Source organism: Carcharodon carcharias, chromosome 3, assembly GCF_017639515.1.
Source record: "Carcharodon carcharias isolate sCarCar2 chromosome 3, sCarCar2.pri, whole genome shotgun sequence".
Taxonomy (NCBI): Eukaryota; Metazoa; Chordata; class Chondrichthyes; order Lamniformes; family Lamnidae; genus Carcharodon; species Carcharodon carcharias.
Window position 1 is genome coordinate 79,443,394 of NC_054469.1, and position 14,721 is coordinate 79,458,114.

Consider the following 14,721-nt stretch of genomic DNA (forward strand, 5'->3'; position numbering starts at 1 on the left):
AAAATGAGGCAGGTGATCAGTCAAATTAGGTATGGTTTAAAGAAAGGGAAGGAATTAAACTGGAAAAAAGTTCCAGGGAAAACTTTTTAAAAGCAAGATTTAAGTTTAATCTTAAGTGTTTGCCTATTGTATTTAATGAAATTGTAGGAGTGGACAATGATCATTTGGCCTAATGAAATTTTATTCTAAATTTACCAATTTTCAGTTCAGATGACAAACAGAAACTTGAAGGACAATTCATTCTAATCTAACAAAACAAGGAAATCTAGCTAGAGGTTGCAAAAGCGTAATTCTGATTAAACAATTATCAGTATTCATTCACTCAGGAATTTCTAGAAATCCCACAAGATTTTTATCTCTTAATTGCAAATGAAATCTACATTTAAATATAGTGATAGGGAATTCTTTTCTCAGGTGGGGAACTAGTATCCCCTGACTGTACTTGCATGTCACTAATTGAACCAGATAAAAGGAAGGAAAATTCAAATCTTTATCAAGTTGGTCATACTTAAAATTAACAACTAAATAGACTGGCTAACTGCAAAAACTAAAATAAAAGCAAAGTATTGCAGAAGCAGGAGTTCTGAAATAAAAACAATGTGCTGGAAAAACTCAGCAGGTCTTGCATGCATCTGTGGAGAGAGAAATAGAGTTAACGTTTCACGTCAAATATGACTCTTCTTTAGAACTGAAGAGAGGTAAAAATGTGATGAGCTTAATGCTGTTGAAAAAAGATGGGTGGGGTGTAAGGTGAAATTAAAGGGAAGGTCAGGGTTAGGTTAGAAGGGGGGAAATTAAATACCAAAGATGTCATGGGGGAAAAAAAGCATCAGGAGCGCTAATGGTAGTAGTAAAGAAACAAAGCATTGGACCAGAGTAGATATTAATAGCAAACTAAAGGTCAGCTTTGAAAGCAAAAACATGAAAACAAGGTGCAAACTGGCACTTGGGGGAAAAAAAATTAAAATAGAGGACAGAGTTCATGGTCTGAGGTTGTTGATCTCAATGTTGAGTCCTGAAGGCTGTAAAGTGCCTAATCGGAATATGAGGTGCTGTTCCTACAGTTTGTATTGGGCTTCAATGGAACATTGTAGTTTGTAGTAGGCTGAGGACTGAAATGTGAGCAAATCAGCAACTTGCAACTGACAGGAAGGTCGGGGCCATGCTTGCAAACTGAGCGCAGGTGTTCTCCAAAGTGATCACCAGTCTGCATTTAGTCTCCCCAATGTAGAGGAGACTGCATTGTGGGCAGCCAATGCAGTAGACTAAATCAGAAGAAGTACAAGTGAATCGCTGCTTCTCCTGGAAAGCACATATCAATTATATAAAGCACACTCTGCAGTCCTGCCAAATCCAGTCGTGAATGGTGGTGGAGAATTAAACAACTCACTGGAGGGGGATGCTCCACAAATTTCCCCATCCTCAATGATGGGGGAGCCCAGCACATCAATGCAAAAGATAAAGCTGAAGCATACACAACAATCTTCAGCCAGAAGTGCCGAATGGATGACCCATCTTGTTCTCCACGAGAGGTCCCCAGCATCACAAGACTCCAGTCTTCAGCCAATCCAATTCACTTCACGTGATAGCAAGAAACAGCTGAGGGTACTGGATACTGCTAAGGCTATGGACCCTGATAATATTCCATTATTAGTACTGAAGACCTGTGCCCCAGAACTTGTCATGCCCCTAGTCAAGCTGTTCCAGTACAGCTACAACACAGACATTTACCTGGCAATGTGGAAAATTGCTCAGGTATGTGTCAAAAGGTTGAAGTTATCCAATTTGGTAGGAAAACTTAAAAAGCTTAAAAAATTTTTGAACCACAAAAGACTTGGAAATGTTTGCATTCCGAGGGACCTCAATGTGCTTGTACATGAATCACAGGAAGTTAACATGCAGGTGCAGCATGCAATTAAGAAGGCAAATTGTATGTTAGCTTTTTTTTATAAAGGGATTGGAGTATAAAAATAATGCAGTCTTGCTACAATTGTACAGGGCAGGACCACAACTGAAGTACTATATGCAATTTTGCTCCCTTAGCTAAGGAAGAACGTACTTGCCCCTGAAGGAGGGCAACAAAGCCTCACCAGACTAGCTCCTGGCATAAGGGGATTGTTCCATGAGAAGAGATTGTGTAGACTGGACCTATATTCCTTGGAGTTTAGAAGAATAAGAAGTGATTTAATTGAAACTAACAAAAATCTTAAGGGGCTTAACAGGGTAGATGCTGAGAAAATTCCCTGACTGGGGAATCTAGAAGAAGGGTTTGTAGCTTCAGAATAAGGGGTTGGCCATTTAGGACTGAGGTGAGAAGTTATTCTTTCACTCAATGTGTTGTGACTCTTTGGAATTCTCTACCCCTGAGGGCTGTGGATGCCCAGTCCTTGAAAGCACAAGCTTCACACATTTTTCTAACCATTAACTTTAAAAAGGCAGGAAATCACACACAACATGCATCCTACTTTCCAATATTGGTTCCTAGACTATGAGGCTTTATGTCTGCAAAATGCAAAGTCAGTAAATTGTCCTCATCAGCATTGGGAAAAGTTACCTCTTAGAAGGTTTTCCCTGGATTTTTTGCTGCAACAGGATGAAGTGGGGCAGGATGGAACTTCCATCTGCCAGGGTGAGCCATTTTGCTCACTCGTGGTTAATTATTTATTGACAGTGCGCTCCCAGCCTCTCATGTGAGATATCTTGTACAGCTGTAAAATTTTACTTAGCAAGTTTAAACGGCCAGACTGAAAAAAGGTAAGTAAAATGAAGAATGCGCCAAAATGTAGCCCTGGCTCAAGTAATCCTTATGGAGAGGAGGAGAAGCAATAGAAGAACACCAGCAGCTAAAGGGATTTGGAAAGAACCCTGTAATTATGCTTACTGCCTGGATACCACCTTCTAAATGTTCTGAATGCAATTTCCACATGAATAATATCCCTACTATATGGAACTGGGGCAGAGACTGAGGGAAATGGAATGTCAGAGTGATTCCCATCCTAACACCACCATTATCATGCAGTGGCATAGACAACCAATGGGCAGATGACTGTGATACTAATCAGAGATGGAGGACAATTGTGATGGCTAATTTTAGGGGCAGAGATTCATCAGGAGGCTTCCCAACTCCATTTTCTTCCAAAACCCATGCCTGTACTGACCAAAAATGGCTGACATTTGGGAGCAAAATGTAAGATTTTAATTGCTGAAGAATATTTTTTGGTACTTGAATAATGAGTGCAACCTCTAACATCCGCTGTTTTCAATCATTAAACATTCAAGATCGGTGTCATAGTTCAAACTGCTGTTTTCACTCAATTAAAAATTCAAACTTCATTGATTTATGTGGAAGTGGAACATTTTTATTATCACATCTCTCAGAAATGTTTCAAAGCACTTCAGATACTATTCTGAAGTGCAACAGCTATTGTTATGTAGCCAAATATGGCATCCATTCTGCACAGAGCACATTCCATAAAAAAGTAATAACTAGCTAATTTTTTTTGGTGATGGGAGTTGAGAGAGAAAAGTTCATCAGGACTGGAAGAATTCTGCTGTTCTTCAAATAATCCATGTGATTATTAAAGCCCACTTGAACTATCAGAATAGGTTAACGTGACCTCAACTAAACAATTCATTTGAAGAACAACAATCCTTCCAGGTCTAAGCTACAAATTCACCTCTACTTTCAACTTCCCATGGCCACACCTCTTCAAATCCATCTCTAGTCCAGTGTCTGTTGTCACCCATCTTCCTGTGCATCTTAGACTGAAAAATGTTAGAGGCAAACAGCACATCAGCAGGTAAGATGGCCAGCCACTCCTTCACCATCCTGCTGCATGTAAATGATACCAGGGAGGGGAAGCCATCTAATTTCCTTACTTTCTACTACTGCTGCTGCTAACCCATACCTCGCTAGGAGAGAGGTGGCTGTAGACCCGGGGGTAGTTTTGGAGGCCCCAATGAATTTTTGTTTTCTGACACCCAGTCTTGGATGAGCTACTGTTTCCTTCACTTTGGCCCCCATCACAAGCTTTATTTCCTCATAACAGACTTCATCATGCCCTTTGGCCTCTGTTTCACATTGAACCTAACTTTTTGTAACATTGCCGCCCTGTTCAATCTTGAGTTAAGCTCTAACCTCTTTTTCCTGTACATCACAAAGATCACCTACTTTCATTATTTGCTCATGGGATGTGGGCATTGCTGGCAAAGTCAACATTTGTTACCCATCCCTTGCGAATAGTTAAGAGTCAACCACATTGCTGTGGGTCTGGAGTCACATGTAGGCTAGATGAGGTAAAGATGGCAGGTTTCTTTCCCTAAAGGAGTAAGAGTAAGACAAATGGGTTCTTATGACAATCGATGATAGTTTCCTGGTTACCATTGCTGAGGTAAGCTTTCAATTATTTTAATTGAATTTAAATTCCACCAGCAGCCATGGTGTGATTTGAATCCGTGTCCCCGGAGCATTGCGATAAAAGCAAAATACTGTGGATGCTAGAAATCTGAAACAAAAACAAAAATTGCTGGAAAAACTCAGCAGGTCTGACAGCATCTGTGGAGAGAAAGACAGAATTAATGTTTCGAGTTTGTATGACTCTTCTTCAGAACTAAAGAGAAGTAAAATGTGGTGAAATATATACTGTTTAAGAAGGGTGGGACAGGTGAAGTTGGATAGAAGGCCAGTGATAGGTGGAGGCAAAGGAGAGATTGCAAAAGATGCATAAACAAAAGGTCAAAGGAGATGGTGGTGATACTGGCTAAAGGATGTGCTAATGGTGACATTAAGAATAGAAAGCAGGATGAGTCAGTGACAGATGGCCCTAGTGGGGTTGGGGTGGGGTAGGGAACGGTGTGGGAGAGAAGATTGAAATAGGCTAAAAGGTGGAGGTAAAGCAATGAATGGAAATAAATTTTTTAAAAAATAATAGAAATAGGTGGGAAAAAATATATATGTAGAAATTAAAATATAAATATTTGAAAAAAGGGGTGAGGATGGAGGACAGAGTTCATGACCTGAAATTGTTGAACTCAATGTTAAGTCCGGAAGTCTGTAAAGTGCCTAATCAGAAGATGAGGTGCTGTCCCTCCTGCATTAAACTTCCAATTTGGCACTTTACAGCCTTCCGGACTTAACATTGAGTTCAACAACTTCAGGTCATGAACTCTCTCTTCCATCGTCTCCCCTTTTAGATTCCCTTTTTTCAAATATTTATTTTTTAATTTTTATATATATATATTTTCCCATCTATTTTTATTACTATTATTTTTAAAATTTATTTCCATTCATTGTTTTATCCCTACCTTTTAGCCTATTTAGATCTTTCCTCCCCCACCGTCCCCTCCCCCCACCCCACCCCACCCCAACCCCACTAGGGCCATCTGTCACTTGCTCATCCTGCTTTCTACTCTTAATATCACCATTAGCACCTTCTTTAGCCAGTATCACCACCATTAACACCCCTTCGAGCTTTTGTTTATGACATCTTTTGCAATCCCCCCTTTGCCTCCACCTATCACTGGCCTTCTATCCAGCTTCACATTCCCACCCCCCTCTTAAACAGTATATATTTCACCACATTTCTACTTCCCTTTAGTTCTGAAGAAGAGTCATACGAACTCAAAACGTTAACTCTGTCTTTCTCTCCACAGATGCTGTCAGACCTGCTGAGTTTTTCCAGCAATTTTTGTTTTTATTCCCCAGAGCATTGGCCTGGCCCTCAGGGTTAGTAGTGCAATGATATTACCACTGTGCCAATGTCTCTGCACCACCATGACAATATCCCCCTCCATCCCTACCTGAGTTTATCGGCTGCTTGAACCTCATTCATGTGCTTATCACCTGCAGACTCAATTGTTTCTCTTCTTTCTTTACCAAATTCTCTTCCTCCATCCTCTGTAAACTTCGGCTCTCGAAAAGTGACCCTGCTCAGGGCCCGGCCAGGAAGGAGTTGGGAGGTGGTGGGAGTGACATGTCCATCAACAGCTCCCTTTTAATATCGGGCACTCCCCCACCGCCTTTCCCATCTCCCAAAGGTCTGGCCACTGCAGGTGCTTCCTCACCCTGCTGGCCTTGCCACCAACACCCCTACCATTCTCTGTCCACCATCCCCCCACCCCACTTCCCCTCCCCGCCCTGAGACTCCCAAAACTTACTTGGCCCTGGGCTCCTGGGACTTAGACTCTGGGGACTGCTTGCAGTCCCCGAGCTATCCACAGTGGCTTCTGGCACTGCCAAGACAAGAACTGCTGACCAATCTGATTGGCCAGTAGCTATCTGAGGTGGGTCTTCCTCCTGACTGAGCGAGAAGTTGCTGCAGGGCAGCCATTATTGGTGGGATTGTGTTCTCCGCCGACTCCTCGAATGGCGGCAAGGGCAACTCTGCCATCTGAAAAATCCTGGCCTAGTTGTTTTTCTTTCTCTGAACATTTAAATCAAAATTTCTACCCCCCACAATTTACTTGGATACTCGATATAAATGTTCAGTGTACAATGGCATAGTGGTATTGTCACTGGATTAATAATCCAGAGACCCAGGGTAATGCTTTCAGGGCCTGGGTTCAAATCCTTCCATGGCAGATGGTGGAATTTGAATTCAATAAAAATCTGGAATTAAAAGGCTAATGATGACCATGAAACCATTGTCAACTGTTGTAAAAACCCATCTGGTTCACAGATGCCCTTTAGGAAAGAAAACCTGCTGTCCTTACCTGGTCTGACCTACATGTGACTCCAGACCCACAGCAATGTGGTGGACTCTTAAATGGCCTAACAAAACACTCAGTTCTTTCAAACCACTACAAAGTCACAAAAAAGGAATGCAACAAGACAGGCCACCCGGTATTGATCTAAGCACGGGAAAAGACAACGTCAAACTCACTCTGTCGACCCTGCAAAGTCCTCCTTACTAATGCCAAAATTGGAAGAGCTGTCTCACAGACTAGTCAAACAACAGCCTGACATAGTCATCCTCACAGAATCATACCTTACAGGTAATGTCCCAGACACCACCATCGCCATCCCTGGGTATGTCCTGTCCCACCAGCAGGACAGACCCAGCAGAGAGTACAGATGTATACTGGCAGGAGACAGTTGCCCTGGAGCTCTTAACAATGGCTCCAGACCCCATGAAGCATCAGGTCAAACATGGGCAAGGAAACCTCCTGCTGATTACCATGTACTGCGCCACCCTCCCCAGCTGATGCATCAGAGCTCCTCCATTTTGAACACAATTTGGAGGAAGCACTGAGGGTGGCAAGGACACAGAATGTACTCTGGATGGGGGCTTTCAATGTCCATCGCCAACACTGGCAACGCTACTGGCTGAGTCCTAAAGGATATGGCTGCTTGCCTGGGTCTGCGGCAGGTGATGAGGGAACCAACTAGAGGGAAAAACACACTTGACCTCATCGTCACCAACCTGCCTGCAGCAGACGCATCTGTCCATGGTAGGAGTGACTACTGCACAGTCCTTGTGGAGACAAAGTCCCGTTTTCACAATGAGGATACCCTCCATCATGTTGTGTGGCACTACCACTGTACTATATGGGATAGATTTTGAAGAAATCTAGCAAATCCAGACAGGGCATCCATGAGGCGCTGTGGGCCATCAGCAGCAGCAGAATTGTACTCCAACACAATCTGTAACTTCATGGCTTGGCATATCCCACACTCTACTATTACCATCAAGCCAGGGAGTCAACCCTAGTTCAATCAATGAAGAGTGCAAGAGGGCATTCTAGGAGCAGCACCAAGCATACCTAAATATGAGGTGTCAATCTGGTGAAACTGTAACACAGGGCAACTTATGGGCCAAACAGCAAGTGATAGGCAGAGCTAAGCAATTCCACAGCCAACGGAGCAGATCTAACCTCTGCAGTCCTCCACATCTAGTCGTGAACGGTGGTCGACAATTAAACAACTCACTGGAGAAGGAGGAGGCTCCACAAATATCCCCATCCTCAATGAAGGGGGAGCCCAGCACATCAGTGCAAAAGACAAAGCTGAAGTATTTGCTACAATCTTCAGCCAGAAGTGTCAAGTGGATGATCCATCTCGGCCTCCTCCCCAGGTCCCCAGCATCACAGATGCCAGTCTTCAGCCAATTTGATTCACTCCATGTGATGTCAAGAAACGGCTGAAGGCACTGGATATGCAAGGACTATGGACCCTGATAATATTCCGGCAATAGTACTGAAGGCTTGTGCTCCAGAACTTGCCACACCCCTAGCCATGCTATTCCAGTACAGCTGCAACACAGGCATTTGTGGAAAATTACCCAGGTATGTCTTGCCCACAAAATGCAGGACAAATCCAACCCGGCCAATTACCACCCCATCAGTCAACTCTCAATCATCAGTAAAGTAATGGAAGGGGTCATCAACAGTGCTATCAAGCGGCACTTGCTTAGCAATAACCTGCTCATTGATGCCCAGTTTGGGTTCTGCCAGGGCCGCTCAGCTCCTGTTCTCATTACAGCCTTGGTTCAAAGATTGTCAAAAGAGCTGAACTCCCAAGATGAGGTGAGAGTGAGTGCCCTTGACATCAAGGCTGCATTTGACCGAATGTGGCATCAAGGAGCCCAAGCAAAACTGGAGTCAATGGGAATCAAAGGAAAAACTCTCCGCTGGTTGGAGTCATTTCTAGCACAAAGGAAGATGGTTGTGGTTGTTGGAGGTCAGTCATCTCAGCCCCAGGACATCACTACACGAGTTCCTCAGGGTAGTGTCCTCAGCCCAACCATCTTCAGCTGCTTCATCAATGACCTTCCTTCCATCACAAAGTCAGAAGTGGGGATGTTTGCTGATGATTGCACGATGTTCAGCACCATTCACAACTCCTCAGATATTGAGGCAGTCCATGTCCAAATGCAGCAAGACTTGAACAATATCTAGGTTTGGGCTGACAAGTAGCAAGTAACATTCATGGCACACAAGAGCCAGGCAATGATGGTCTCCAATAAGAGAGAATCCAACCATCACCAGTTGATGTTCAATGGCATTACTGTCACTGAACCCCCGACTATCAACATCAACATCCTGGGTGTTACCATTGAACTGACCAGAAACTGAACTGGACTAGCCATATAAATACTGTGGCTACAAGAGCAGGTCAGAGGCTAGGAATCCCACGACAAGTAACTCACCACCTGACTCCTCAAAGCTTGTCCACCATCTACAAGGCACAAGTCAGGAGTGTGATGGAATACTCCCCACTTGCCTGGATGAGTGCAGCTCCCACATAACTCACGAAGCTCGACACTGTCCAGGACAAAGCAGCCCGCTTGATTGGCACTACATCCACAAACATTCACTCCCTCCACCACCGACGCACAGTAGCAGCAGTGTGTACCATCTGCAAGATGTACTGCAGAACTTCACCAACCCTCCTTAGGCAGTACCTTCCAAACCCTTGACCGCTAACATCTAGAAGGACAAGGGCAGCAGATAGATGAGAACACCACCACTAATTTCCCCTCCAAGCCACTCACCATCCTGATTTGGAAATATATTGCCGTTCCTTTACTGTCACTGGTTCAAAATTCTGGAACTTCCTTCTTAACAGCACTGTGGGTGTACCCACATCACAAGGACTGCAGTGGTTCAAGAAGGCAGCTTACCTTCTCAAAAGCAGCTAGGGATGGGCAATAAATCCTGGCTCAGCCAGCGAAGCCCGCATCCTGTGAATGAATAACAAAATAGTCAGCACATGGATAGGCAAATAGAACCTGTAAAGCTCTAGTTTCTGCTTGTCGATTGATCAGATATAATTTCAGGCCTACAATTTAGTGCACAGCCAATACCAATTGTAACTGTCTTCGAGATGAGGTGCAGATTTACAATTAGGCATCTAACACAAGGAGCAGCAGAAATCTACTGGTGTCTTCCTGAATTGCTTTTCCACACTTCTTCATCAGTTAAAAGCCAGTACATAGAGTTTATCACAGCACAGAAACAGGCCATTTCGTGTGGTGGTATTTATGCTTGAAACCTTCCACCCACCCTACTTTATCTAACCCCATCTGACTATCCTTTCTCCCTCATATACTTATCTAGCTTCTCCTTAAGGATATCTATGTTTTTGCCTCATCTATCCCAGGTGGTAGCAAGTTCCACATTCTAATACTCTAGACAAGGATGTTTCTTCTGAACTCTGTGTGGGAATCCTTAGTGACTATCTAAATCAACTAGTGATTGTCCTTAGTTTTGGACTCTCCCACCGCTGGAAATATACACCTGCCTTACCAAATCCCTTCATAATTTTAAAGGCCTCTACTGTATTAGGTTACCCCTCAGTCTTGACTTTTCTAGGAAAAAGAGCCCCAGCCTGTTCAATCTTTCCTGATGATTCTCAGTCCTGGTATTATCCTTGTAAATCTTTATTTTAGCCTCTGCTGTACCTCTATATTTTTGTAAAATAAAGACCAGAACTGTAGTCTTGAAACAAGCTACCTCAGTTTTATGTGAATGAAATATGGTAACCAAAGGAAAAAGAGATTAAGAATGATTTATCAAATAACAAGTTTATTATAATGATTTTTAATTTAATTTGTCTATTAAGGGATCTCATTTCACCTCAAAGGATTGCTATCTATCCTGAATGTCAAAGCTACTGCACACACTAATTGTGCGTTAAGGTGTGGTAATTTTGTTAGTATTAATCGAGTGGGCACTAACCTTTGCCCACTCTTCTAAAAGTGCTCCTGAGAGTAATCACATGTTAACATACTGATCTGATGTTAACATTGTTTTGCTTGTTAACAGCGTGTTAAGCAGTAATTAATGGAGATGCACAAGTTTACTCAGGATATATTTGATTCACACATCACTTAAGGTTTACACCTTATAGATGCTTGTGTAAAAACACTCTAGAAAAATGGTTGCATTCGAGAGTGCGTATGGAAGGGATCTTTGAAAGGGACAGAGGCTTTTTAAAGAATGTAATTCATTTTTCAGTTAGTGCTTTGTTTCTTCTTCACATTTCCTTTTCTTTTTTAATCTAAGTCTTATCAAATCAATTAAAAGAACAAGGTCAGAATCAGTGGCCTCCATATCAACACCCCGTGAAGGGAGGGAGAGCATTGATGGAGAGGGGGGATGTTGGTGGGGGGATGTTAAAAACTGAAATGTGCGGAATATGACCCCCACCTGCCACACACCTGCCCATGGCTTCAATGGTTAGAGCTGCTGTCTCCTAAGGTAATTATTTGTTTCACCGCCCTTTGTGGGCTACAAGAAGCATGTGTGTTCTCCCAAGGCTCTTCAAGGAAGTCCTTGCACTCCTGCAGCCCCAAACACCAAATGTCCACCTCCTCAGTCCCAATCTCCAGCCTCTAGCCAGGCCTCCCAATTCCCAATTTGCTCACTTGCCCAGCTCCCTGTAAATATGTGAGCCATTGCCTTCAGTGCTACCCCAAAGTCAACTGTAAAATAAACATGTAACATAGAAATTATAATGAATATTTTAAACTTGTTCATTAGGCACATCATGAATGTGCTGTGTACTCTATCATTGGATTTAATGGGACTTTTAACATTTAAGGATGCAGCAGCAACATAAGAAATAGCAGCAGAAGTAGGCCATCAGATCCATCAAACCTACTCTGCATACAATAAGCTCATGTCTGAACTTTTACATTGACTCTATAAATGCACACTTTCTTTCTGTTTTTGAACATGGGTAAAGATAGGCCATAACCTTTCTTCTCTTCTCTTGTCATGTGACATATTTCCTCACAGGTGCGCACCACTTTAGCTAAGGAGAACCATTAATCTGCTTGAGCTGAAAAATCATCTATGAGATGATGCTTTTAGCTCAGATCAACCTTTTTAAAATAAGAAATCTCTTTTACATTTGTTATTTACATTTATTATGCATTGGATGCATTATCAGTGTCTATTATCCTTGTGGTATAGTCTGTAAGATATAAATGATATTCAAAATTCTGCATGATATTTAAGCCAACTCCATCAAATTTATTCCAGTATACCTTTAATAAGTATGAAGCTTAGGTCTCATCTCTTTCTGACCTCTATATACAGTATGCATTCACCACTTAGCTGTTTAGCATTGTGTTAACAAACATCCTGAAAGTGGTAAAATAACTCAGTGTAAGACTGTCTAGGGATTTGCAATTGAATGAATCTCTCTAGGGTATGGCCTGTTGGATTGGCAGGACCCGTTATCTGCTAAAAAAAAGGTTTCCAATCCATGTAATTCAATATTTATGCGATCATTACAATACAGTAATTCCCTGTGATGCTAAACCAAACTGTATGTATGTGGATTATGAGGTCTGCCAATCTGAATCCATGATTGTATTCTCTATCACTTCCATGCAGTGTTCAAATATTCCCCCATATGTTGGAGTAGGTCCAATTTCCCTGTTGACCTGCAGACCAAGCACTCCAACTAAATATTATCAAAATGGCACGATGCCATTAGTTTTAGTAGGGGAGGCATTCAATTTTCATAGTAGGATGAGTAGCCACTGTGCCACTAGGAAGATCATTTGTCTCATGGTACCAGGAACTACAAGGTCTGTCATTCATGCTAAAAGGTAAATGTCAGTGCTGGGTATTATGAAAATATTGGTCACTTCAATCAGAGGTTCTAAAACTTCTCTCTGGAGTGAGATTATTCTGCAACTTTGCCAATGAATGTGTTAATGTTCCTCCTCCCTCTTCACATCTCCCACAATTATCATTTGGAAAGTGTCCCATTTTGAACAGCCTGTGTGGAGTTAAGTAGGTTCTGTGCAGAATTTTTAGTTGAATGTCTTAATAGCATAACAAATTATCACAAATGCAGTCAGCTGTGTAATATTCAAAGTGAAGAAGGTGAGTTGAACATCCAGATCATTGTGCTACTGTGTTGAACTGGAAAAAAAATCAGATCATAACATTATACGAATTTAAAATGGCGTCAATGAGACATTTTAAACAATAAGTTTCAAATATTATCTAATTCTGTTCTGGATAAAAGTTGTGTGAATTTGGTACTCATTCTCTGAATGATGAGAGTCAGTAGCAGGTTTGTAGTTCTTCAAAAGAATTAATGTAGTCATCAGTCATGGTATTCTATTGTGAGTCCAGTGTGTTGTATGCTACCATATCAGCTTTTCTTAAAAGCCTCAGACGAAGGTTTCCACATTGGCAATAACATTTTTGTTGAGCCCAAAGTAGGGTTATTCTTATCCATCACAAACATATAAAATTTACCTCAGATGACAATGATACTTCAGTTAAAGCCCTATGAAGCCAGCTGCCCTTTTTCTTGACCCTGTTCTCAAGGTTGATCAGCTTTTCTATTCACATTTTTTGGGAGAATCATTTCTAATTATTTGAACAATTTGAGGAATCAATTTGAAAGCTCCTACAAGTATGCCTGGGAGGCCATTAAACTGCGATAATTGGAGAAGAAGTTATCATTTTCTGATTCCATTTTCATGATATCCAAGATATACACTGGGAGTAAAGAAGTGTTAATTGAGGCATTATCTAAGATGGTTATTTGTTCTGTCACTTTTTTCTGAACAACAAGATTCTCAAGGGAAACCAAAAGAAGTTAACGAATGAATAAACATTGGACCATATTTTCCTCTTTCCTTGAATTACAGTGATTTAATACATTTTATAGGTTTCTAAATTGACCCAATTTAAAAAGTTTCTGTGATTAATTTCCTTGCAAAAGAATTTATAGCTCACAAATTTGTCAGTGTTAACAAAAGTCAACTGGCCCCATCAGAATGCACTTATGATAATATCGCTTTTGCACTTCTCAAGTTTGGCATTTCCAAACCTGCCTGACACTAATCTGCAGATGGCATGATCTTAAAGTAAGCGGAGTACAGTATGTCTAACCACACTTTAAAACAGCATTACTTTTCCACTTCCCTGAGTATATTAAAAGAGGATAATAAAGCCCTGTATATTTTGTGTATTAAATTCTGCTAGATTCCTGTGAAAGCCTTGTTTGTATTTCAAAAAGCATTGATACAGCAAGCAATACCTCTGGAAGACTAAGTTCCAACTTAATTTTTGAATGAAAGCTGACTAAAACCTTCCATCTCAGAGGAAAATTGAATGTAAATGTGACCTGTTACTTGGGAGTGGCAGCTTACTGAAAAATAAGCAATCTTACAAAGTCAAACTAATTGTAGGCCACCACTGTGTGATATGAAATAGAGAGATGTTCTGAGTTCACAGTGGAATTAAAGCACAGGCACTAGCCATGGTAATTAACTTAAAGTTGGAAAACATTCCTGTTATAGTTCTTTCGTTAGCATACAACAAAACAAAAACTGTATTTTATAGGCTGTATCATTTAATAGCAATAAAATCTGTGTTAAGAGCATGAACTCATTAAATAAATTCTCACAATTTGAAGTTTGGACCCTCTAGCTTTCAATCTTGGCATTGGTCTGTTTTGTTCTGCTTTTATTTCCCCATCCACTCTTTCAACATGGACATTATTGTTTAAATATTTCTATTTTTATGTGGTAAGAAGAGCATGTTGTCTGTCTCACCAGCTGTTCACGTTACTTGTATACAAGTTCAAGTGTGGCTTTTGGTTATATTGTCTCATGAGAACCAACAACAAGAGCTAAATATTGTTTGAAATTTAGTATTACTACTTCATTAAATTGGTATTAGTAATACAATACTTTGGACCTTTTAACCATGCTTACTGGTATGAGAGTAAAACCTTACACGCTAAGT